The 23,299-nt window shown below is 40.5% G+C and overlaps 1 protein-coding gene across 3 annotated transcripts in view; it reads left to right on the plus strand.

Moving 5' to 3' along the window:
* Window positions 1-23,299, plus strand: part of dlgap4b (discs, large (Drosophila) homolog-associated protein 4b) — a 139,964-nt gene that overhangs the window by 8,081 nt on the left and 108,584 nt on the right. The gene's annotated exons all lie outside the window — the stretch shown is intronic.

The following is a 23,299-nucleotide window of genomic DNA, read 5'->3' on the forward strand; positions in this document are numbered from 1 at the left end:
ACACTGGTGATGGCAAGCTACATTGTAGCCACAGCTGCCCTGGGGTGCACTGACAGAGGCGAGGCTGCCGGACACTGGCGCCACCAGGCCCTCTGACCACCACCAGTAGGTAACGGGTGAAATGTCTTACCCAAGGACACAACGACCGAGGCTGTCCGAGCCGGGTCTCGAACCGCCAACCTTCCGATTACAAGACGAACTCCCAACTCTTGAGCCACGATCGACCCAATGTAAAACTCACTTCACTGTGGACAGTGACACTGTCACACAGTGAAAAATTCAATTAGAGAACAAAAGAACAAGCAGAGAGGCGGCCCACCTCTGTGTTCAATTTACTTGTTAAATCTACTCACGATGCCTGAGTAATCATCTCTCCCTGTCACTTACACATACAAAGACACACTCAAGTACATACAACGTGTAGAGAATGGATGTTTAATATTGTCTCTGTTGGTTGTGCAATGCGGGTGGCTAACCATGAATGTGTTTTACAGTTACACTCACTTTGTAACAAGAGTAAGGTGCTGTGAATCGATAAGGGTACGATGTCACATATTTCAAACATGCTTACAGAAACATGAAGTGTTACGTTCCCCTGAGGGGTCTAGGCGGGGAGGGGGAAGTAACAAAAGTGACCGGGTCAGAAAAAGGAGTCAGGGAGGCAAAACAGTTAAATAAAACAGTTTTATTGAAGTAATTCAACTAAAAGAGACGGACAAGCCGTTATCACCATAAAAGAAACAAACAAAAACTCAGGCGTCGGTCAGTAAGGCAAAAAGTCAAAAGGAAAGCGCAGCTCACTAGCTGGAAACCACAATACACAGCTCACTAACTGGAAACACCACAAGACACTCAGCTCACTAGCTGGAAACCACAATACACAGCTCACTAACTGGAAACACCACAAGACACTCAGCTCACTAGCTGGGCCCACACAAAATGGCACTCTGGCCCAGAGCTCACCTTTCCCTGGGCTTAAATCTCCTTGATTACTGACGAGAATCAGCTGCACAAAAGGGAAAGGTGGCACCTCAGGCAGAAGAGGTAGTGTGACACGCCCACACAGGCACCTTCAGGAGGAGGCCCTGCTAGGGCCGTAACATGAAGCATGTATCTAACTCTCGCAAAAAAAGCACACGCACACAGACTACAAAAAACATTTGGTCTTTGATCACATTAATCGGGGCTTGATCTTAACACCCTCCAGTGATTGGTAACATGCTTTTTTAACTCTCTATCACTCTTCTGCTGCTCTCCTGTAACTTCAGAAATAACCCGTCTCTTAGCACCAGATAGCTGCATCAGTATCTGCTTTACCTGCATGGTTTCATCTGTGAAAGAAACTGGGTGATCTCTTTCTTTGAACTGGGATTGCCTGTCTTTTCTGTGGATGTAGTTGATGTACAGTAGTAGAGAGGAGTTTCTAGCTGTACACCGAGGTTCCTATTACTGCCCAAAAATGAAAACGAGATTTTGTTTAATACCTTAGGAAAGTGTACCTATTAATTAATGTCTAGAAGAGCTGATGGTATCAAATGGCCTGTAAATGGATCATCACTGGCTTGTGGCAAGGAAGTTGGTTATAAAAACATATCTAAGATTGTTTGGCAGCAAATTAAAGTGCATGGAATCCATGATGGATAATTGCATTGTTACAGTGGGCTGACTTTTTGCCACCATTTGTAAATTAACTAACACAGTGTGGCACAAATTAATGACGCTGAAAAGATTCAAGGAGCCAAGCGGCAGAAGAATATGGAGAACGCCTGGTTTTCCTCACTAATTGCCTGACATAATGCTAATTGAGCTGCACTCTGCTGCTGTTTCTGTTACACAAGACATGACTTATTAGTTGCCACATCACAACTGTTTATACCTAAAGAGGTTTTTCTGATTAGTTTATGCAGCTCTTGAGAGTGATTTAGGGTCTTATTTCCAAACTCAAACCAGAGTGTTTTTCCTAATGAGAGCTGGAAATGGTCAGGTTGATAATTATCTGGATTTGAAACGGTCTTATCCAACGAGGTGACTGATCGACTCATCTAGCTCGTTCGCACGAAAAGCAGTTGTCGATTAAAAAAACGATCTTTCCAACCAGGATTGCGGCAGTACAACAATTAGCCAATCAGCACAATGGGTGGGATTAATACTGTTGTCAAGTTGTTGTTAAGAGTTCTCAATCTGTGATGCGCTACAGTAATAATTGCTTGCGTGTTTTGGACACCCCTGAGGCGTGTCTATTGACATGAAGGAAATGAAGGAACAAGCGGAACTGTTTTACTTCGTTCCACTCCACTCTTTAAACCCTTGCAAAACCTGTGTGCTGAGACGGTTATGCCTCAGTGTGTACTTAGAATAACATTAATTCAGGGTTGATAGGCCGGGCTCAAGTGATTGGTTAGGAGAAATCAAACCCCCCGTCCTCCACAGATGTTGTTTTGAGTAGACGCAGGAGATGGAGGCAGAGTGTAATAAATTCTGTTTGGTAAAAGACAAGCTTAATAAAACTTTATTAAGTGCTTCTTTATAACATGTGATTGTTTATGTAGTCTAATCACTGTAGTCAATGCTGCTTGCATACTGAATAGATGGTATGTTGCAGTTTACGTGAGCAATGTATTTGGACCAAAATGAACGAAATGTAATGAAATCCAGCCTTACACCTGTTGTGTTCACTGCTCTTTTTTATTATTTTCACCTTTTGCTTTGATTCTTTATTCATTCTTTTTATGCTACATTATCTACGCATTCTTTTGGTCTGTTGTGACATTTCTTTCCTTCCTTGAATTTTTTAAGGCGCTTTAATACACCCAGTCTTTGAAATATAAATAAACCTGCCAGGCCAGTTGTTCTGGAGTAATTATTGGAGTCCTCTGCAGCAGAGACCTGCAGGTGACTCATAAAGGATATCACTGAGTGAGAAGAAAAACAGGAAAGCAGGAAAGGGAGAATAGTGCAGATAAATAGACAGGCACCGAAACTGCCAGGTTCAGAAGCCAGCTCTCAAAATAAAAAAACGAACGAACAAAGATGCGGCAGAAGCTCTTGAGACACACACGTATACTTAATGGAGTGTATTAACAAATCTGCATATCAGGGCAATTTCCTTTAATCTGACACAACTGATGTCAGATTCATATTCAACAAGTCATTGTTTTCTCTCATTTTTTCCTGCAGTCACGTACAAGCACAATTTCTTTACTTTTCCAGCTGACGACATCTTTCAAAAGGCAGAATGCAAAAACAGATCATCGAGTTGTCTTTAAAAAGATGACAAGTTACTATTTGGTCATCAGTTTGTTGTATTTATACATTTCTGCAGACTGCATGATATATTTGCACAAGAGATTTTCTCTCTGTCTGGCAATGTTTGTCTGTCTCTTGGTGCACCACTGTACTATCTAAATGTGCTAAATGCAGTAAACATAATTACTATTATACCATCTAAATCAAATTTTAGCATTGTCGTCATCCATCTTCACGTGCGCACTGCAGCCCTGAAATTTTATAGACATTTACAGTGGGGCAAAAAAGTATTTAGTCAGCCACCGATTGTGCAAGTTCCCCCACTTAAAATGATGACAGAGGTCAGTAATTTGCACTAGAGGTACACTTCAACTGTGAGAGAATGTGAAAAAAAAATCCATGAATTCACATGGTAGGATTTGTAAAGAATTTATTTGTAAATTAGGGTGGAAAATAAGTATTTGGTCACCTCAAACAAGGAAAGTCTCTGGCTCTCACAGACCTGTAACGTCTTCTGTAAGAAGCTTTTCTGTCCCCCACTCGTTACCTGTATGAATGGCACCTGTTTGAACTCATCATCTGTATAAAAGACACCTGTCCACAGCCTCAAACAGTCAGACTCCAAACGCCGCCATGGCCAAGACCAAAGAGCTTTCGAAGGACACCAGGAAAAGTATTGTAGACCTGCACCAGACTGGGAAGAGTGAATCTACAATAGGCAAGCAGCTTGGTGTGAAAAAATCAACTGTGGGAGCAATCATCAGAAAATGGAAGACATACAAGACCACTGATAATCTCCCTCGATCTGGGGCTCCACGCAAGATCTCATCCCGTGGGGTCAAAATGATCATGAGAACGGTGAGCAAAGATCCCAGAACCACACGGGGGGACCTGGTGAATGACCTGCAGAGAGCTGGGACCAAAGTAACAAAGGTCACCATCAGTAACACACTACAACGGCAGGGAATCAAATCCCGCAGTGCCAGACGTGTTCCGCTGCTGAAGCCAGTGCATGTCCAGGCCCGTCTGAAGTTTGCCAGAGAGCACATGGATGATACAGCAGAGGATTGGGAGAATGTCATGTGGTCAGATGAAACCAAAGTAGAACTTTTTGGTATAAACTCAACTCGTCGTGTTTGGAGGAAGAAGAATACTGAGTTGCATCCCAAGAACACCATACCTACTGTGAAGCATGGGGGTGGAAACATCATGCTATGGGGCTGTTTTTCTGCCAAGGGGACAGGACGACTGATCCGTGTTAAGGACAGAATGAATGGGGCCATGTATCGTGAGATTTTGAGCCAAAACCTCCTTCCATCAGTGAGAACTTTGAAGATGAAACGAGGCTGGGGTCTTCCAACATGACAATGATCCAAAACACACCGCCCGGGCAACAAAGGAGTGGCTCCGTAAGAAGCATTTGAAAGTCCTGGAGTGGCCTAGCCAGTCTCCAGACCTCAACCCCATAGAAAATCTGTGGCGGGAGTTGAAAGTCCGTGTTGCTCGGCGACAGCCCCAAAACATCACTGCTCTCGAGAAGATCTGCATGGAGGAATGGGCCAAAATACCAGCTACTGTGTGTGCAAACCTGGTAAAGACCTATAGTAAACGTTTGTCCTCTGTTATTGCCAACAAAGGTTATGTTACAAAGTATTGAGTTGTATTTTTGTTATTGACCAAATACTTATTTTCCACCCTGATTTACGAATAAATTCTTTACAAATCCTACCATGTGGATTCATGGATTTTTTTTTCACATTCTGTCCCTCTGGTGCAAATTACTGACCTCTGTCATCATTTTAAGTGGGGGAACTTGCACAATCGGTGGCTGACTAAATACTTTTTTGCCCCACTGTACCTCAGTTGATTGGAAAAAGGTTTGCGCAATGTCCAACTGAGGCCATGTAACAGGGAGTGGTCTTTCTGTGTCATACTTCTGTGTGCTCTACCCATGCTTAAACCTAATGAAACTTTTCCTCTTAGACAATGTCTGCAGCAGACACTCTCCTTATGTGTGCACTGCATACGAGAAAGGGCAGCTTCAGACAATTTCCCAGTGTGATTATCCCAACCATTATCAGTATGTTGGCATGCTGATGTTAGTATTTAGGTTGAAGCACTGCTGCACCTAGGTATAACCTCACAGAGCTGTGGCTGTAGAGTCTAATGTAAATAGTTGCATTTAGCAGCCCTTATGCATCTGTTCTGAGTATTGAGGAAGACTAACAAGATGTTAGCAGCAGATCATTTAAGTCCTGGAAGCATTAATGGTTCAGACTTGTTTTTCTAGCCCATCCTTCAGTTCCTCAATTGGAGTCATCACCTTGAACTCTGTCACGTGCCGCAAACCATTGTTTAACAATGGTGGCTGTGTGGCACTGTGCATAAGACTTTAGAAAGAGCCAGTTAATATAAAGTGGAGTTTGTAGTTTGCAACAGCGACTAAATGGCTTATATCTGTCAGAGTAACAGCCACATGAATGCTAAAACCCAAGGTCTCTCTGCATAGCTTGCATACCTTCTTCCCACAGTGCATCCTGTTGGCATCTCGTCATGAGGTTAGAGAATACACACAGCTAACAACATCATTTCAGGTAAACATTATTCATCAGACCAGACCACCACTCTTTAATTCCTCCATGTTCCCACTACTCTTATACCCACTGTAGGCACTTTCAGTGATGGACAGGCGGCAGCATGGGCCTTCTGACAGGTCTGCAGCTGCAGCTGGGAATAATTACTCCACACAGGAAACACCCTACAAGACCTGCCATGTTTACAATAGTCCAATTCAATACAATTGCAGTTGCTCAGTTCCTTGCCTGGACACTTAACTGTTTTTCCAGCAAGAACTCACTGTTTACTTGCTGCCTTATATATATCCTATCCCTTCAGGTGCCACTGTCAATAGATAGCTAATGCTCTAATGATAACCAGTATATATTTATTTATTTCTCAATACATCTAATTTGCCCTAATCATGTTTACATTACATGTTGCTCCTAACTAATCATTGTCAAATAGACAGACAACTTTATATCTGTGATCAGTAAAAATGAACTGAGATGTTAGCTAGGCTCATGTATCATCCGAGCTTCACTTCTGCTTTTTTTATGATTTCGTTTTTTTAATACATCAGTCTGTTTTCAGACACACTGGACCCAGTGCATCCTCTTTAACCAGCTACAATAGAAAATATGATCACTTCTTTGAAAGTAATATCAAATGAAAACTTTGGCCTTCTAAATAACCTCAACCGTCATCAACCATGTAAAATAAGCTGAACTCTTAGTTTGTAACTTTAGCCATGCATCCCCTACTGCTAATCCAGTCATAGAGGATTAAGCAGGTTATCTATGCCATGGGTCATGGGTTAGTTTTGATCAAATGGCCTGAAGTGACCCTGGCTTGTATGAGAAGAGTGGAGCTAATGTTATTTCATCTTTATTTTTCTTTTTTTGCTGCGTCACCGCGGGTCAGCACTGGGGAGCTAATTCACACTAACCCTTCTCCGTCACTCTCATGGGGCTGAGTCATTGATGACTTGTCAGTGCATTTGAGAAGTTGTGAAGGGAGCAATAAGCCCTCTTGGCACTACAGCACTAATCATATTACACTTTGTATTGCACCAACACCAGCAAGGATAAAGGCTCCCGATACAATATTTCTGTTAAGAAGCAATAAAGTATAATTGTGTTAAGAATCAGGTCTGTGTTGATGATTATGTAAGGTGTGCAGGCTATAGCTGTTTTTTCAATTTAGCAATTTCTGTACATTCTGGGAAGCTTTTCCGATGTGAGAAAAACTTGAATACACTGCATGAAAGCATTGTTGCCCTTGACCTGAGTTGGACTTGTATTAAAGAGTGAAAGAGTTCAGACACATACCAACAAGATAAATGTTGTCAGTGATGCCAGACAAACTGCAACGAATTCAAAAATTGGATTACCAGCACACTGATGCCAGAGCCAGAGTTTTGTGATGGTTGATGCTGTATTCTAACTCTAACAGGCAAAGAAAGAAAAACATGCCCTTTACTTGATAGTTTGCTCTGCTCTCTAAGACGTTACCATAGCTTGTATCTTGGGATCTATTTGGTCTCTGGATGACTTTATTAGAGTTGATGCTCTGACTGATGCACCCATGGTGGAGGTTATTATGCTTTTATCAGTGAGTCATAAAAGGTACAAGCAAGTAATGAACAGCAGTACCACACAATAAAAGAGAAAACACTTTATAGACAAGTGCATTCGATATACGATCTCTTGGGCTCCGCCAGTGAACGCTCCACAATCACAACCTGGTTTTTAACTCTCGGATTCATCAACATCTGTGACTAACTAAAAAAAACTGTTTTTGAAGACTGTGATTGTGTTATAATTGCATCATTTTCCACCCCAAAATATTTCATTTTATATCAGGTGGAAATTTATTTATCTGATTACCTACCCCCTACCAGCAACAGCATTAAGTAAATGACGGGAAAACACAAATTCACACTCAGTTTAGTTTATTTGTGATATTTCTTCCATCTAAGTGTGTGTAGACTAAAATAAATGTGCCGTACACGGTATTGACTTGTTGTCTATTTTATAAATAAGACGATACACACTGAATAGCATACTGAGAAGAAAGAATATTAGTGCTGAGTGTTTTGTTAACCTTAAAAGTGCCGTCTGATCCAAACCTTGTGTTGTGTGGCAGCAATAATACACCCTGGTGTCTGTAATTTTAAATAGGCTTCATCACTGCGAGACAGAAGTTCATTTCAAAGGAATGAATCACTGTGGTAATAATGTTTCCCTTAGTTCTACTGTGAATTGGTGACATTTCCAATATTACTGACATCTTGTCATGTCACTGTATTGTTTCCTGCCATCATATGAGTCACGGCGCCTTCATATTAAATGCCCATGACCTGATTCTTTATTTTCATGCTCTATGTGTCAACTTAGGCAGGCGTACCAGCTGCATAGCTGCATATAGCCAGCTTGTATCTGGCCTATTTAAGATAATGCCATTACTGAGCAGATTATAATGAAATCATATTTGACCAAGAGCATTTGTTCGTACAGTAAGATGAAAAGAAAAACACAATCTCTCTAATAGAAATAATACATTACTGTAGTACTAGTGAGCTGTATGGTTGATGGTCTATGGCTGTCTTATCAGTATAATCTAACACTGTTATTTAACTCTGACAATGATATAAAAAGGAGCAAGAGGGAGGTTAGTGAAATTAGAGAAAATTACAAGCGTAAGGAGCATTTTCCTGTACAACAACACTTTGTGTGGTTAACTTAAATTTTTAGAATGAATAATGTGTTTTAAGACTTGAGGAGTTATATGAAACCAGAGTTATTTCAGTTGATCTTGAGAGGCTGCGAAAGTGTGTACAAAATATCAGTCCATTCAATAGTTTCTGAGACAAGAGCGCACTGACTGAAACAGGATGGTCATTGTTACCTCAGGACATGTCTCTTCCTCCTCCTGTGGTGGCAAGTACTTATCCTGAAGTATTTTTTGTGTAATACTGACCTACAGCGTGAGTCATGTTACTGGTTGCAGGAAAAAAAGGTGTAAGGATAAAATCTAACTTTGCAGTCTTGCTGCAAGAGTGAGTGAAGCATTACTGTAAAATTTTCAAAAGCAGTGATTAGTCATTATGGCCCTAAACTGTGGTCTAAACTCCTTCAATTACTGAAATGTGTGCTCATCTCATTTTATTATAATAATACCAAAGTATAGCAGTGTGTACTGGAAGTCAATTTAATTACCAACTCATTAAAGCCTTAGAATTAGATTTGGAAAAACGAATCATGTACAGATGTTTGGGGATACAAATATTGGTTTGTAGTGGTAATACTTAGAAACATTAGGTCATCACTGTTTCAAGATCAATGACACGAGTAGTAATTAGTTCTTGTAGACTTCTGGGCTTTAGTCCATTCTCTGACTTGTGTAACATCTCGTACGTCATGTTGTGTGACCAAGGTCACAGACAGAATTAACAGCAGAATTCGCTCTCTGTGACATTGCAAGTAAAGACATATACTTAGTGTGCTGAGCCATCTGGATAACCACTGTGTGTGTGTGTGTGTGTGTGTGTGTGTGTGTGTGTGTGTGTGTGTGTGTGTGTGTGTGTGTGTGTGTGTGTGTGTGTGTGTGTGCTTGTGTCAAAGAGGCAGTAAGAAGGTTGACCTTCACAAAGACAGCTCTGCACTTGTCCTGGGCTGTTAGCTGGTCGCATGAGCCCGTGCATATTTGATACAAAGCCTCACTTGACCTCCTTTAAGGTGCAACAAAAAGCATGCTTTGTGAAACATCTCCTCAAGTGTGCATATTTAGATGTTTTTATGCCTAGCTTATGTGTTATTTACTCCAGCATAAGCGCTTAAATGACTAAACAAGCAAGAGGCCTTAAGTTTGTCGTGCCTTAAATAGGCCAACTGCTGACCTGATTGTCAGCCCTGCTGTTAATAGAAATAGGAGTGGTGCTTCTGTGGAGCTAAATGATGCTAAATGAAGAGGAAGTATATGTAAATGTACATGCTTCTAGGCTGTGCAGGCCGTTAAAATGGCCACACATGACCATTGCCTTTGTGAGCATGCACACACAAACAAAGACAAACAACTAGCCATTTGGACATATTAATAAAAGTGACATGAGGTAAAAGCCCTGCTTGGTAATCTGTAGCCCCAGCAAAGGGACTGTTTTTGTTAGGCAGAGACGGTGAAGTCTAGAGTGTGCTATGTTTATGTGAGTGGGAAGGACAGAGAAATGTTCGTGCATCCGTTTGTTGCGTCTTCTCACTAGTCAGTACCAATCAGGCTGATAGGATACTATCAAATGTGGATTATTTTACAGTGGAAAGCTCTGATTTTTCCAAATCCAGGCTCTGTTCTGAGCAAGCTAATGCCAGGGTGCTATGAGGTCAGCTTCTGTCTCTTTTAATGCTGTTGCTTTTATTCTCTCTGCATTCTTTACCTCCTTTTCTTTTCCTCTTTCTTTGTCCCATCCCCCCCTTCTTTCTCCCTCCCCTTGCAGAAACTGCCACTGCCCTTGTTTTTGACCTATATCATGACCTGGACAATGTCCTGACAACACAAGGAACCATCAGATTTTGTCCCTGTGCCAGCTTTAGCTCCACTCAGCCATGAGCCATCGTGGTTTAATATGTCTGGATTTCGTCATCGTTGACTCATAGCAAGACCAAATGTATTTTATGAACAAAGTGCTGGATCTTACATAGGCTTGATTTGTGTCATTATGCCTTCCAAAAATGCTAATGTTAATTTTAATAACTGACACGTCATCTTCAGTTATTTCAGTTTATTACTTAAGCATTTAAATATGGGGATAGGAGGATTATCACGGCACTGACAGTTGCTTAAGGGACTATATCATCTGTTAACACTGACGTGACTCATGCCATCAGAATCTGTTTTTCTTCTGCAGGATTTCATGCACTACTTTCTATTAATGCAGCCAAAGTATCTGGAGCATATGCTGCCATTCCTGGGAACGTTTATGTTAAATATGCAAGGAGAGAGAAGCGCCGTGAGATCCTCGACTGAAGCCGACTTACTTTTTAGCTCCTCCTCTCTCGTCTACTTGATCTCTTGCAGCAGATCACTTTGTTTTAATTTGAAAATAATTAAACAAAGAATAATCTCTCGAGAAGAAAAGTAACACAACAAAAGCAAACATCTGTCTAATAACAGCAGAAGAGGAAGCTCTGAACTTCTTGTGGTGACAGCTGCAACAGGATTAGTGAATCGCTGTGACAGCCTGACATCTGAACCCAAGGGTAGAGCTAGCTGGTAAAGTTATGCTGATAGTTGTTAGCGACTGGATTCTGACATTGCCTGTTGGTATTATTATAACTGTTTGTAGAGCAGTATCCATGCAAGAGCTTGTGTCATGGTTTTTATGATGAGGGCAGATTTAAGAAGGATTTCTGGTTAATCCTTTAGGGGTTGCCCATGCTGGGAGATAATAGCTCACTTCAGCTGTAGTGCTGACAGTACAGATGAAAGGTGGATATCTCCTCTGGTCACTGGATACTGATGTGTGGCAAAAACAATACCAGGAAGCGGTATTCTGGTACTTCAATAGAGAGAGGCTATTTAACTGTCAAGTTCTGATCCAATTCAAGTACAAAAAACACAGAATATTTGAGATGTTTGTACATTGCATGAAATGTAAGGACCTAGCAACTGTGACCCACCTTCCCGTATGTGTTCTTCCATTAGAAAGCCTCAAGTTTAGCATTTTGGCTGTCACGATCTTTGTTTATTGAAACCAGATGTTTTAATGATAGTTCGGAGCAGTCAGACTAGATTACAACTACAAGCTCGGTTTTCCTACCGATGCGTCCTTTTTTTCCGTATTTTTAGGTGTGTTACTAATTTTGGCTTCTGTTAAATATCATCCTTTTACACCTCTGGTAATTAGAAGAAAGTGATATTTCAGGGATTAGGGGGAGGGTTAGAGAAACCAGAAAAGAAACAGCTTGTTTCAGACAGAGGATAAAGCTGCATAAAGGGCCACCTGCTAATCACTCTAATACAGTTCTGGAATAAAATATAGAAGTTGAAAAGAACATAACAGTTCACCTTTAACGTCTGTGTTTCTGTGTGTCTCTGTTCTTTGCTGGATGACTGTTGCCCTGAAACATTTCAAAGATTTCAAGCATATAACATTTTAGATTATACTAAAAAATAGCAAAGCTAATTTCAGTGAGGTGCTGTTAGTGCGCTCTACAAATTAGAAAAAAATCATCACCGATCACTTTCCCCACCTTTGTCTAATCCTAAGTGTGCTAATGCAGAGTGTCAGCTGTAGCCCTTGCTAAAATTGTAATCAGATTGAACCAGATCCTTATCTGTGCAAAGAGTTCATTATCTGACCACTTGGTAACCTCTTAGCGACCAGAACCTTCTCTGAGCGCAGAGGTCACACACAGACTCATTCAGCTCATTAAAATAATGTGCCACTACTACATCTGGATTGCGCTGTAAGCTTGTGAGTCAGCTTCATCAAGCACTGACCTCATTTGGTGATTTATGATGGGTTATGTGTTTATTCAAAGATGCTGAGGTATAAATTTGGCTCAGGAACTTCCTTGTGGCAATGAGGCGCTGACATTTGGGAGTTTTTTTAAAAAGTGGCATCCCGGCCCTGGATAAGCAGAAGAGGATGGATGGATGGAATTTCATCTTAACATGTTAATATGGTAAATGATGTCACAATAAAGTATTCGTTTTGGTCAGCTGCAGTCACATTGCCACAGAGCACAGATATGATCCTTAAACTCACCACATATTTCTGTAACGGGAATTTAATGCAAGTGCCAAAATGAGGGTTTTGTCCTAAGACAGTTAATATCCCAGAGCGCAAAGCAAATTCACGATTATTATAATTTTGTGCTCCCCTGGCTCCATTTTGTTCTTTCCACGCTAATTTAGTTTGCTCTGTGTTTGCATGGTTTACACCTCCACCACAAATGTAGCGAAATATTCATGTGCCTGCAGTCAAAAACAGCTCCAGCAACAAGATGTGATTAATTTGTATGTGCAGAATTTGAGTTTTAAATATTACATTTTTGTATGTTTTGTCCTTCTCTTTATGACTGTAATTCTATTATGGATGGCCATGTACTTTTTTATTTAGTGTTACCATTAACACCGTGCTTGACTTGTGTATATGTAATTATCAGCTTGCTATCAGTACGGTATACTAGGATTGTCATCTTTTTATGACCATTTAGAGTATTTTTAAATGCTGATTACCTTATTTACCTATACAAATATTGTTTATTAATATTTGTTTTCCATCATAAAAAACGAATTAATCATACATTAATTTAATTAGGACAATTAATTAACTGTAAGGATTTAACACCGATAACTGGAGTTAAGAGATTACATTAAAGGTTGTCCACTGAGGGGCATAAAATAATTTGTCTGTGTTGGGAGAACAGTTGTCAATATTAATTATGTGTGAGGAATATTTTACTTCAACTTTTTTTATCCAGTGGTTTCATATAAAAAGCAGTGATTTCACATACTGAAAGCAAAGCACAGCAGATGGAAACAACACAAGGTAAACACAGGAAGATGGCTTTCATGCATTTCAAAGATCGTCTGCAACACATTTCATAGTAGCTCGAAGTAAAAGATAATGTAGGACAACACTATGCCTCCTTTAGGGCAGGTTGTAAAACACCTTTTAAAGCAGGAAAAGAGGCGTCGCCTTTGTGCTGCATGAAAGGTTAACTTGCTAATATGTTGGTGTTAGATGGGAATCACCTTGAATGAAGACCAAGCGGCAACAACTGCTGCAAATTGACATGTCTTGTGTCCAGACATGGCTACTTTCTCCACAAAATCAAACTATTTCATTTTGTATAGCACCATCCTAACTTACTGCCATCCCTGCTCCCACTTCTTTACACCCTCTCTGTCAAGTGCCCTCTCATGCTTTTTATCAATGAAGGGGCAGAGATACAGAGGTGCTGCCATCCATCTATTCCTCCACAAATAGCTATTAGAGTGCACAGCTTGTTGTAGCCACACTGCTCTCAGTCAGCAAGGCCGAACCATTACATATGTTTGCATGACCTCATACATACAGAGGTAAGCTCATACACACTGTACTTTTGTGATTTGCACACATGCATATGCACAAACCCACATTAAGTAATTATTCCACTTGTGGTTTTCTCTGTTTTTGTACTTTTGTGCAGTTGTCTGAGAAACTGCTGAAGAGCTACACGTCAGACTCTGCAGGCCTTAGTTAGCATGTTAAATGTTAAAATTCAGTACTGTTGGGAATTTTTTTTTTTTGGAAGGGCAGCCACCAGGAAGCTTCTTACATATCTAAAAAGAACATGGAAGTGCAGGTTTGTTTAGTAGCATGTGAATAAACCAAGACTTCTGGAGTAATGTCCATCGGACAGACAACATCAACTTAGAAATATTTAGCCACTACACACAGGGAAAAGATGTTGCGTTGGGTTTGTTGAGCAGTCACAGGACCTGAGCCACTTACAGCTATTCAGTCGACCATGAACTCCTCTGCATGTTCAGACCTCAACCTGACTGAACAGAAGCTGTCCATGAATGAATGTCTGCAAACCTCAATGAACTGAACTGTGGACCAAAATTCCTTCATACAGAAAACAATCACTTCAAGTTATTGCTGCTAAAGGTGATTCTACAAAATACTGAATCATTGGGTGCATTTAGTTTTTGATATGACCGCATAAAGTCCTATGAAAAACATTCTTTTTCACAGGACTATATGTGTAATTTGGGGAGAAGAACCCAGTAAGATTTGGCACACGAATGTGCAGTTCTCAGCTCGTCAGAGGATATTTTAGCATCTTTCAGCCATTTGTTTTGGTTTTCTCGCCCACACCTTTTATATTTTGGTTCTTTCTCACGTCTTTCATGAGCACTGCTAGCAAAAAAGCAAGTTTGAATTCCTAATACCAGCAAACAGACACTTTACTCTGCTTACTCAGCACCATATGAGTGACTCAAAACTTCCTATACTATAAATCCATATTCCTCTTTGAATGACTAAGGGAGTCTCAATAAGAGTTGAGTGAATATTAGATTTACATTAAAAATGTAGTTTCAAGTTCTATGAATGTTAATGTTGCACCTTGTTTGTTTGACTTATGACCTTTATGGAACAGCAATGAATCCATCCGGTAGTGAGCTTGTTCTGTCCTATAAGTCCAATAATAGTAACAGTAATACATGCTGCAATTACAAATGGAAATGGTACATTATAAACAATAGATTACATTTCTGACTCACTTGTGAGAAACGATATGTGGTACAATTTTGGGTTTATTTGACTCAAGATTAAACTGTTGCAGTCTGGCTCAAAGTTAAACACTCTGATTTCTGCTGCAGTCTGAAGTAAAACTCAGCAGCTTGCTGCACCTGAGGGAGTCAATGAAAGAGGCAGCCACAAGTGTTTCTTTCTAAAATAGTTTATTAAAAATGAATTTGGCCAGTGGCTTTTTTGCCTTAACATCTGTTCTCTTTTTTTCTCCTTCTTTGACTGGGGTTCAGTAGATACTGTGGTCCTCTGATGGTAATGTATACCGCAATCGTTCATGTAGCACACATATGTAGGCTATGCACTGCACAAAATAAACACATATATCGAACATAGTCTCTGTCATAGATCAAGTACTACCGTGTTTCTTTTATTTACTTAAGTATATCCTGTAAATATACATTTAGATTTAGAATCAATGCCTAGAAAAAAGGATGGCCCTAATATTGACAGGCAGCTGTGAATGTCTGCCTACGTCTGTGTGAGTGACGCATTGCAGACCTGATTGAATCTCACATACAAAACAACCAGTGGGCAGAAAATTTGTCAGTGAAAAAGCATGTTTTCCTTTTTTGGAATTCAAATGACTTTATGCTACTGAGTGTTCTCCTCTTTATGTATGTGAAATAGAGAATAACCGTGTCACACTGGAAAGGCAACACGAATTTCTTGTTTTTTACCCTTTTATCTTTGAATGATTTTCATGTACGTGCCACAGCTGGATTGTGAAATCATAACACGGATCAGAGCAGCTAAAGACAAGAAACTAATTGCTTATCAGCCTATTTTCGTACAAAGAGAAAAGCTCTTGCTGTGTACAAGCACATAGGTATATAAACCGTAGCTGCATTTGCGCTTTCAGTTTTTCTCACCTTATCAATTTTTGATCAAGGCTGCAACCGAATTTCCAACCGCATTTCTGCCACTAAGAGGTTTAAAACAACAAGAAATATGTGTTAACCACATAGAGACAAACGAAAATGTATTTATTCATCTTCTGCATGAAGACGGTCCAATCTAGTACTTTTATTTACTCTGCTCAAATCAGTGTTTACAGTTGATGCACATTAGCATGTGACAGAGTTTCAGGCATATTCAGCTGAGTAAACTACTGCTGGACAAAGTAAGCAGTGTGTCATCGTTTAATATGACACACACTTATTTGCTATCTTCCTCTAAGTGTTTTGGAAAAGGGGTCTAACTTCAGTACAAGGAGAGAAGATTTATTCTTTGGCCATGAAGACATTTGCCCCAGTCCAAGAATGCTATATCTCATTTTGGAAATTAGACTTATGGGTCTTTCAAAGCTGTTTAAAACAATAAACATATAACCTGGCAACTGATTTAAATGAAATACATATTAATCAGGACAAGAGCTATGCTTACCCTAGAAATCATGAAGTAACAAATCCAGAGAGACAGAGAATGACAGAGATGGCGAGTGCAAGTATCATAGTAATTTGAACCTGAGTGATGGGACTGTGAATCTGGAGTCAGAGAAAACACATCTGTAATGAATCTGCCTTCACCCCGTTGCTTTCTCATACTGCCTTTTCCTGTTGCCCCTCCCATCCCCCCTCTCTCTCCATAAGCATTATCCAGCTGGATGCCGTCTCCATGGCAATTCTTATGGATCCTTTTGACAAGGTCACCTTCACTTGAGAGAAAAAGTCAATAAGAAAAGAAGGCAGATGGCATCTTTAGGATACATAGAAAATAATATATTTTGTTAAATTTAAGTCTGTGATTAACAAGAAGAAAATGAGGAGAGAGGAAGATGATGGGTTTCTTACTGGGGAAGAAAGATGTCAAAGGAGATGGAAGAAGATGGTGGAAAACAACAGAAGAGAAGAGAGGGATGGGGGAAGGGCACATAAACAAATAGATCCGTTAGCAAATCTCAGACTGGAGAACTGTGCTTAGTCCACAAGGAATAAGGGAAAAAGGGGGGGAAGGGGGGAAAGCCACTCATTAGTTCACTCTTTTCTTACACACACATTCTTGGATAAAGCTCCAGATTACCTGGGAGCAAATTACCAGATGGATGTGAAGATGCCAGCTGGCAGTTGGGATAACATGGTTTTTCTCATACGCGCACATACTCCGTCATGTTTCACTGCACCTTGCCTCCATCCGCCAGGGCCATTCATCATGCTAAAGTTAACCCACTTTGACTCGACCTGGCTGTGGCCACAGCCTGTACCCCCTGCAGAGACTGCTGGAGGTTGCCATCGCCTAGGGACATCAATATTTCAGGCTCTCTCAGCACTCTCGCTCACACGGGCCACTCGCAGCCCGAGGGGAGGTGTTGATGGAGAGACAGAGGCAGGGAGAAGGTTAGAGCTGGAGACTCATAAAGAAAGGTAAATTACAGTGTGAGGGATGAGGTGGCAGAAGCCATGAGAGAGGTGAGAGGATATGATGCAAAAATTATAGTGTGCAACTTGAACAAATGAATAAGGATGCTAAAAAGAGGGGGATGGAAGAATCACTAGGGTGGGTGAATGACATTAGGTTGATAGACGAGTGAGCTGCTTAACACATATTGTTTCTGTTTTCTTTTTGGGTAGAAGCTGCTGCAAGAAATGAACAAAAGAGAGGAATACTGTAATGGGGATGATGGGAACAATTTCTGCATTTATGAACTGAAAATCCATTTGTCTGAGAATTAAGCGGTCAGTTATCTCTTGAAAATGAGGTAACCTACAGATAAAAGACAGATGAAGAGATTAAAAAACAGGATGAATCGAGAGGAGCTTCACCAGATGCTAATGCATGCCCCATCTGACTGCGGATGACAGAAAGCCTCCTGCCCTCTCCTCCTCACCCTCTTGTCCTTTTGTCTCTGTGTGAAAAAGCTGCAATAGCCAACTGTTGCTACGACTGCAGCTGTTGCCACAATGGTGGTCATTAGTGGGGTTGTTACCATAGCAAGGAGTCCCATGGGCAATCAGATGAGAGACACTCTTAGCTCAATGATGGCTGATACACTGAAGTTGGTTTTAGGTGTATTTTTCCAAGCAGTCATCATGGTGATTTATAGTTCTCTAAGCAATATGATGTTCTCATTGATCTAATACTGAGTGAATATTTCCAGTGACCAGTGATTTGTCTGCACTGGTTAGGCTGGATAAGCCATTGTACATCACATGGCAGTATGCGATTGTGTAACGTTTGGGCACATTTCACAGTTCAATATCTTATAGAACCTGTATTCTGTATGACTTTCTCGATCTCTCACATGCTTGCGGAGGAATTTTACCCTACTCTAGATTTTTGCCTCGTTTCATTTGCTGGCATTCATTTATAATGCTCACTTAAGGTGCCGACACAGCGTTTCAGTCAGGTTGACATTTGGACTTTGATCCTATTCATAACCCTGGACAGCACCTTGATTCCTTTCTTTTTGAGAGGTTCTTTTGTAGATTTGCTGTGCTTTGGATCATTGTCCTGTTGCATGACCCAGTTTGGGCCAAGTATTAACAGTTGTACAGATCATATTTCCCGCTAGAGTACATAGGTATACAGAGAAGTTTGTGGTCGACTTGAAGAGTGCAAGGTGCCCATCTCCTGGGGCTGCAAAACGAGACCAAATCTTCACCTCTCCACCACCATACTTGACAGTCAGTTTGAAGTGTTTGTGCTGACATGTTTCTGTGCTAAACATCTCCACTCTAGCCTCATCTGTCAGAAGCACATTGTTGCTGAAGTTTTGTGGTTTGTTCAGAGTCAACTTTGCGAGCCTAAGCCGGCTGCCATGTTCTTCTTAGAAAGTAGACTCTTTCTCCTGACAAGCCTTACAAGAAAGCTATACTTGTTCAGATATTTTCTAATTGTACTGTCATGAACTTTGACATGTTACATACTAGCTGAGGCCTGTAGAGTCTGAGATCTAACGGTTGAGTTTTTTCTAGTTTTTTTGAGGCATTGCATGGTCTGACCTCAGAGTAAATTTGGTGGTAGATCCATTTCTGGAAAAACTGGGAGCAAATTAGCTAAAAAGCTCAAGGCTGCTTTGCTTATGATCAGTTAATCAAATGCATCTCATTAGCAGTAGCTGGGTGCTGCTTATCCTCTTACTTCCAATGCAAGCAGTAATGATGTAGTTAGTTTTTCACAGGACAGCATAGATCCTATGCATCCTATAACTTGGTAAGTGGACTGATTATACTACTTTTCTGATTCTGGAGTACTCAAAGGGGCGACTTCAATCGTGAAACTGATTAAGCTGATCGGCTTTTCTGTCGCGAGTCCGTCTCTCTTGTTTGTTTATCACCCACTTCGCGCCAGAAAGAGGAAACCAGCAGCTGAACAACAGCAGCGCGTTTAAGCTTGATAATCTGTTGTTAGAATTTATTTAATATTACTTTGTACACCAGGATCTTTTTCTACATAGCTGACGCTGGTAACTGTGCAGGGGCAGATCTAGCAAAGTTTAGCCAGGGGGGCCGATAGGGCATTAACAGGGGAAAGACATACTTTTCTTTCTTATTCTCATTTAAAATGTCTAGCTTTTAATAATGAATTATCTGAATCTTATACCCAAAGTTTTAATCTGATGTAAAATGAATAGAAGTCCATTACTGTATATAGTAACTATTAAGTCTAATATACCCTAGTAAGCTATACTACTTTTTCCTTTGGGAAGGTACCATCTGTGCAGTCTGCAGTTCTGTTGAAGAAAGATGTTGAATCTATTTAATTATTTGAAAAATAATTTAATTCTGTGCATTTTTTTCACACTGCATCAAATTAAAGTTGATTACGTCGATTAAGCATCATAAGGTGGAGGGTGGTTCCCTATTTTTTTTTTTTTGCTGGGAGTTTGGAACCCTATTAGTTAGGTTGCTTACTCTTTAAAATACCAGAATAGGGAGGATAGACAGTATTGCTGAACTATGAAATATTTTGGGTGCAGTGTATTTTTTGCATACAGGTATAACAGAATAGCTTTAGTGTTTTATTTTTTAAAACTTGAGTTTGAACTTATACAAAATGCAGCAAGATATTAAAAAAACTGTTTTATTTATTAAAAACCACTTTATCGGATTCATATCGGTATCGGCCGATATCCAAATTTATGGTATCGGTATTGTCATGATCTGGTTATAGGGACTCAAACGCAGAGCGGTTAGATGTCTCCAAAATGCAGTTTATTTACAGTTCCAGTGCACAATATATATACAGTGAAGGGAAACCAAAACTCCAGGGAATCACAGGGTAGCTCTCTCACACTCGCTCACGTCTTCTTGCCCACACTCACACACGTTCACATGGCAGGGAGGTCGCAGGTCCGGGGGGGAAGGTCTGAAGCAGAAGAGAAGGGAAGTCACAAACTAATCACGAAGCACAAGTCCACAGGAGCTGTGAGAACACTAACGTCAGTAGTACAATCATCCAGCGACGAGAGGATCTGTGTTCCATCCTCAAATAGTGCTCCCGGTGATGACATTGTTGTTGTCAGGTGTGTGGGCCAAGGGCGGGAGCCCACAGTGAGCTCCACCCAGGCAGAGAGGGAGAGAACCGAAACAGCAAATGTAGCCTTGTGGGGCCGGCCGGGCAGGCACGGAGACCATGACAGGTATCGGACATAAAAAAGTGGTATCGTGCCATCTCTAATACAAATACAGGCCATTTACCATTTATACAACATGGCTGATTCATCCATATTCACCCATTATACTTAACCCTTGTGTGGTGTTCGTATTTTTGTTACTCAGCCAGTGTTCATGGGTCTGGTGGACCCGCTAGAGTTTTGGCTTTCCAAATTAACACTATCAAACAATTTTATGTTAAATTACTCAACAGATGTTTACTTCATCCCAATTACAAGACATATGAACAGCAAACATGGTTAATTTTTTCCCTTTACCTTTGTTAGATCACATTTATGAATTAATGTGCTTCTCGTTTTTCTTTTATATAAAATGTTATAAATAAATCAGTTATAATCAAGTGGAGTGAGTGGAAAGACACAACACATTTACACGTGAAAAAATAATTAATTGTTTAATTTTTCTTTTGAAAAAAACTGAACACGGGTCTCACAGACCCGAACACCATACAAGGGTTAAATGGTTTCCATCTACCAGTCATACTCCGATGGATGCATCAGAAAAAAAAACTTGGGGTTAGTATCTTGCCCAAGGATATTTGGTATGCAGACTGGAGCAGCCGGGGATCAAACCACCAAGTTTCTGATCAGTAGATGGCTCTAACTATCCAGCCTAGCCATCCCTATCCCAACTCTCTATCCCCGACTTCTATTTCACCCCGACTTCTTCAAACAACTACATCAGAGTCATCTCCAATTCTACTAGTCTTCTTAAGGGCACAGCAAAGCTTTGAAGTTTTAGTGAGTAGTGAGACAGAGAGCGATTGTACCAGTGGTCACAGAGTGAATGGTAAAAGTAAGTGGTGTTAATTTGAACAAGGCCGTGAAAATGAGGGACATATTTTTCTGATTGTTTCATGTGTTAAATTATAAAGCACAATGAAACACACCCTCCTCTGCAAAACCCTGAGGCAAGGTGCCGCATTGCAGAATTTTGTTTAATTGCTGTCTAACTGCAAGCTTGATCCACGTTTCGCTGCTCTGTGTGTGAGGCCAGTGGTTGACTGGGTATTTCACTCAAAACCAGAAATTGCATCTTCAGGGGGACCCAAAAGAGCAAATCCTGTTCACCAGGCTTGTTAACATTCATCGTCTCAGAACCGTAAATGCCTCTAAGAGTTTTCACAGTAATCACTGTATAAGATATTACAATCAAATTCATAGTGGTGGTTAGTTGGTGCTGTATCTTCTATTGTGTCTTGCCTTTTGTTATCTTACCATTTAAAAGGTTTTAAACATAATAAAGAAAAACTCTTGCAATAGCATCAACATTTGTCAGCATTGATGGACTAGCTAAAGAAAGTATGCCACAGCAAGGTCACTTATAGGGGACAAGAAGTAGAGCAGGAAGTAGAGCAAGAAAGTAGCACTCACATAGCAAAGCAGCCTTTTGCAGTATTCTCTCAGGAGCGAGCTTCAGCAAGTGACATTTGATCACAATAGGGATAGCCAAACATTGCTGTTCAGAACAAAGGAAAAATATGAGAGCAAACTGAGCACTCTGCCCTGTAATTTAATGTAACCATGGAGCAAAGTGAGTGTGGTTGATAAAAAAAAAATACTCTATGTTTTGCTTACATGACTAACAGATGTAATGACCACATAGTCACCTAGTGGAAAAATTAGCATCATAGTGATCTTAACATGTGTGGGTGACAGTGAGCCCAGTAGTGGTGGTGACGGTGATGTACATGTGTTTTCTATCTACAAATCCTTTTCAAACAAACAGATAGATAGATAGATAGATAGATAGATAGATAGATAGATAGATAGATAGATAGATAGATAGATAGATAGATAGATATCATACGTATGTACAGTTTACTATATACTGCAGACAGAAACAAATGAGACAGGAATATGATGTGATGTTTATGTATTTGAAAACAGAATTTTTGGCATCAGTGTCTCAGTGGGGTATTCTCTGCTGGCATTACGCCTTTTGTTATGTGATAGTGAAAATGAAAAGAGCAGGATTAAGGAGAGGAGGGGAGCGTGTTGATTGTTTATTTGCAAAGCAGCTCCTCCAGTCAGATCAAAGCAGGATTGTGAATGATCAACTCCCAGCATGCAAAAAAGATAAGAGAAAGAAAATCTGACATATGAAAAGCAATGTGTGCGCAGGGTTTATGAGAAAGCAATTAGACAGAGTGGCAAAAAAAAAGTTTTGTGGGTGAACAATAAGAGGCAGAAGAGATGAATGAGTGATCACAAAGACCAGGGGCTGATGAGCAGCAGACATGCTATGCGACCTGCAATGAAATGTTTAGATCTTGCTCAGAGACGCTGCCTCCAAGCCAAAAGTGTGTCACAGGAAAGCTGAGCTAATTCAGCAGGATAATGTTGCTTCAGTGAGTTTCTGCTGCATTCAGGCCTCCTGGTTAGCACTTACTGTTACTGTTTGTGCAGTTCAAGCTGCGAGAAACCAGAACACCGTGAACTACAATGAGGAGTTTAGCTTGTACACGGGCGAGCCAGCCCTGCAGCAAAACTCTGCTGGGAGGATCTGCACTCGTCACTAAACACTGCTCAGTCACTTGAAATTGTTTTTTTTTTCCTCCTCATGTGACCCTAAGAGC

This window comes from Astatotilapia calliptera, chromosome 5 (genome assembly GCF_900246225.1).
Source record: "Astatotilapia calliptera chromosome 5, fAstCal1.2, whole genome shotgun sequence".
NCBI lineage: Eukaryota > Metazoa > Chordata > Actinopteri > Cichliformes > Cichlidae > Astatotilapia > Astatotilapia calliptera.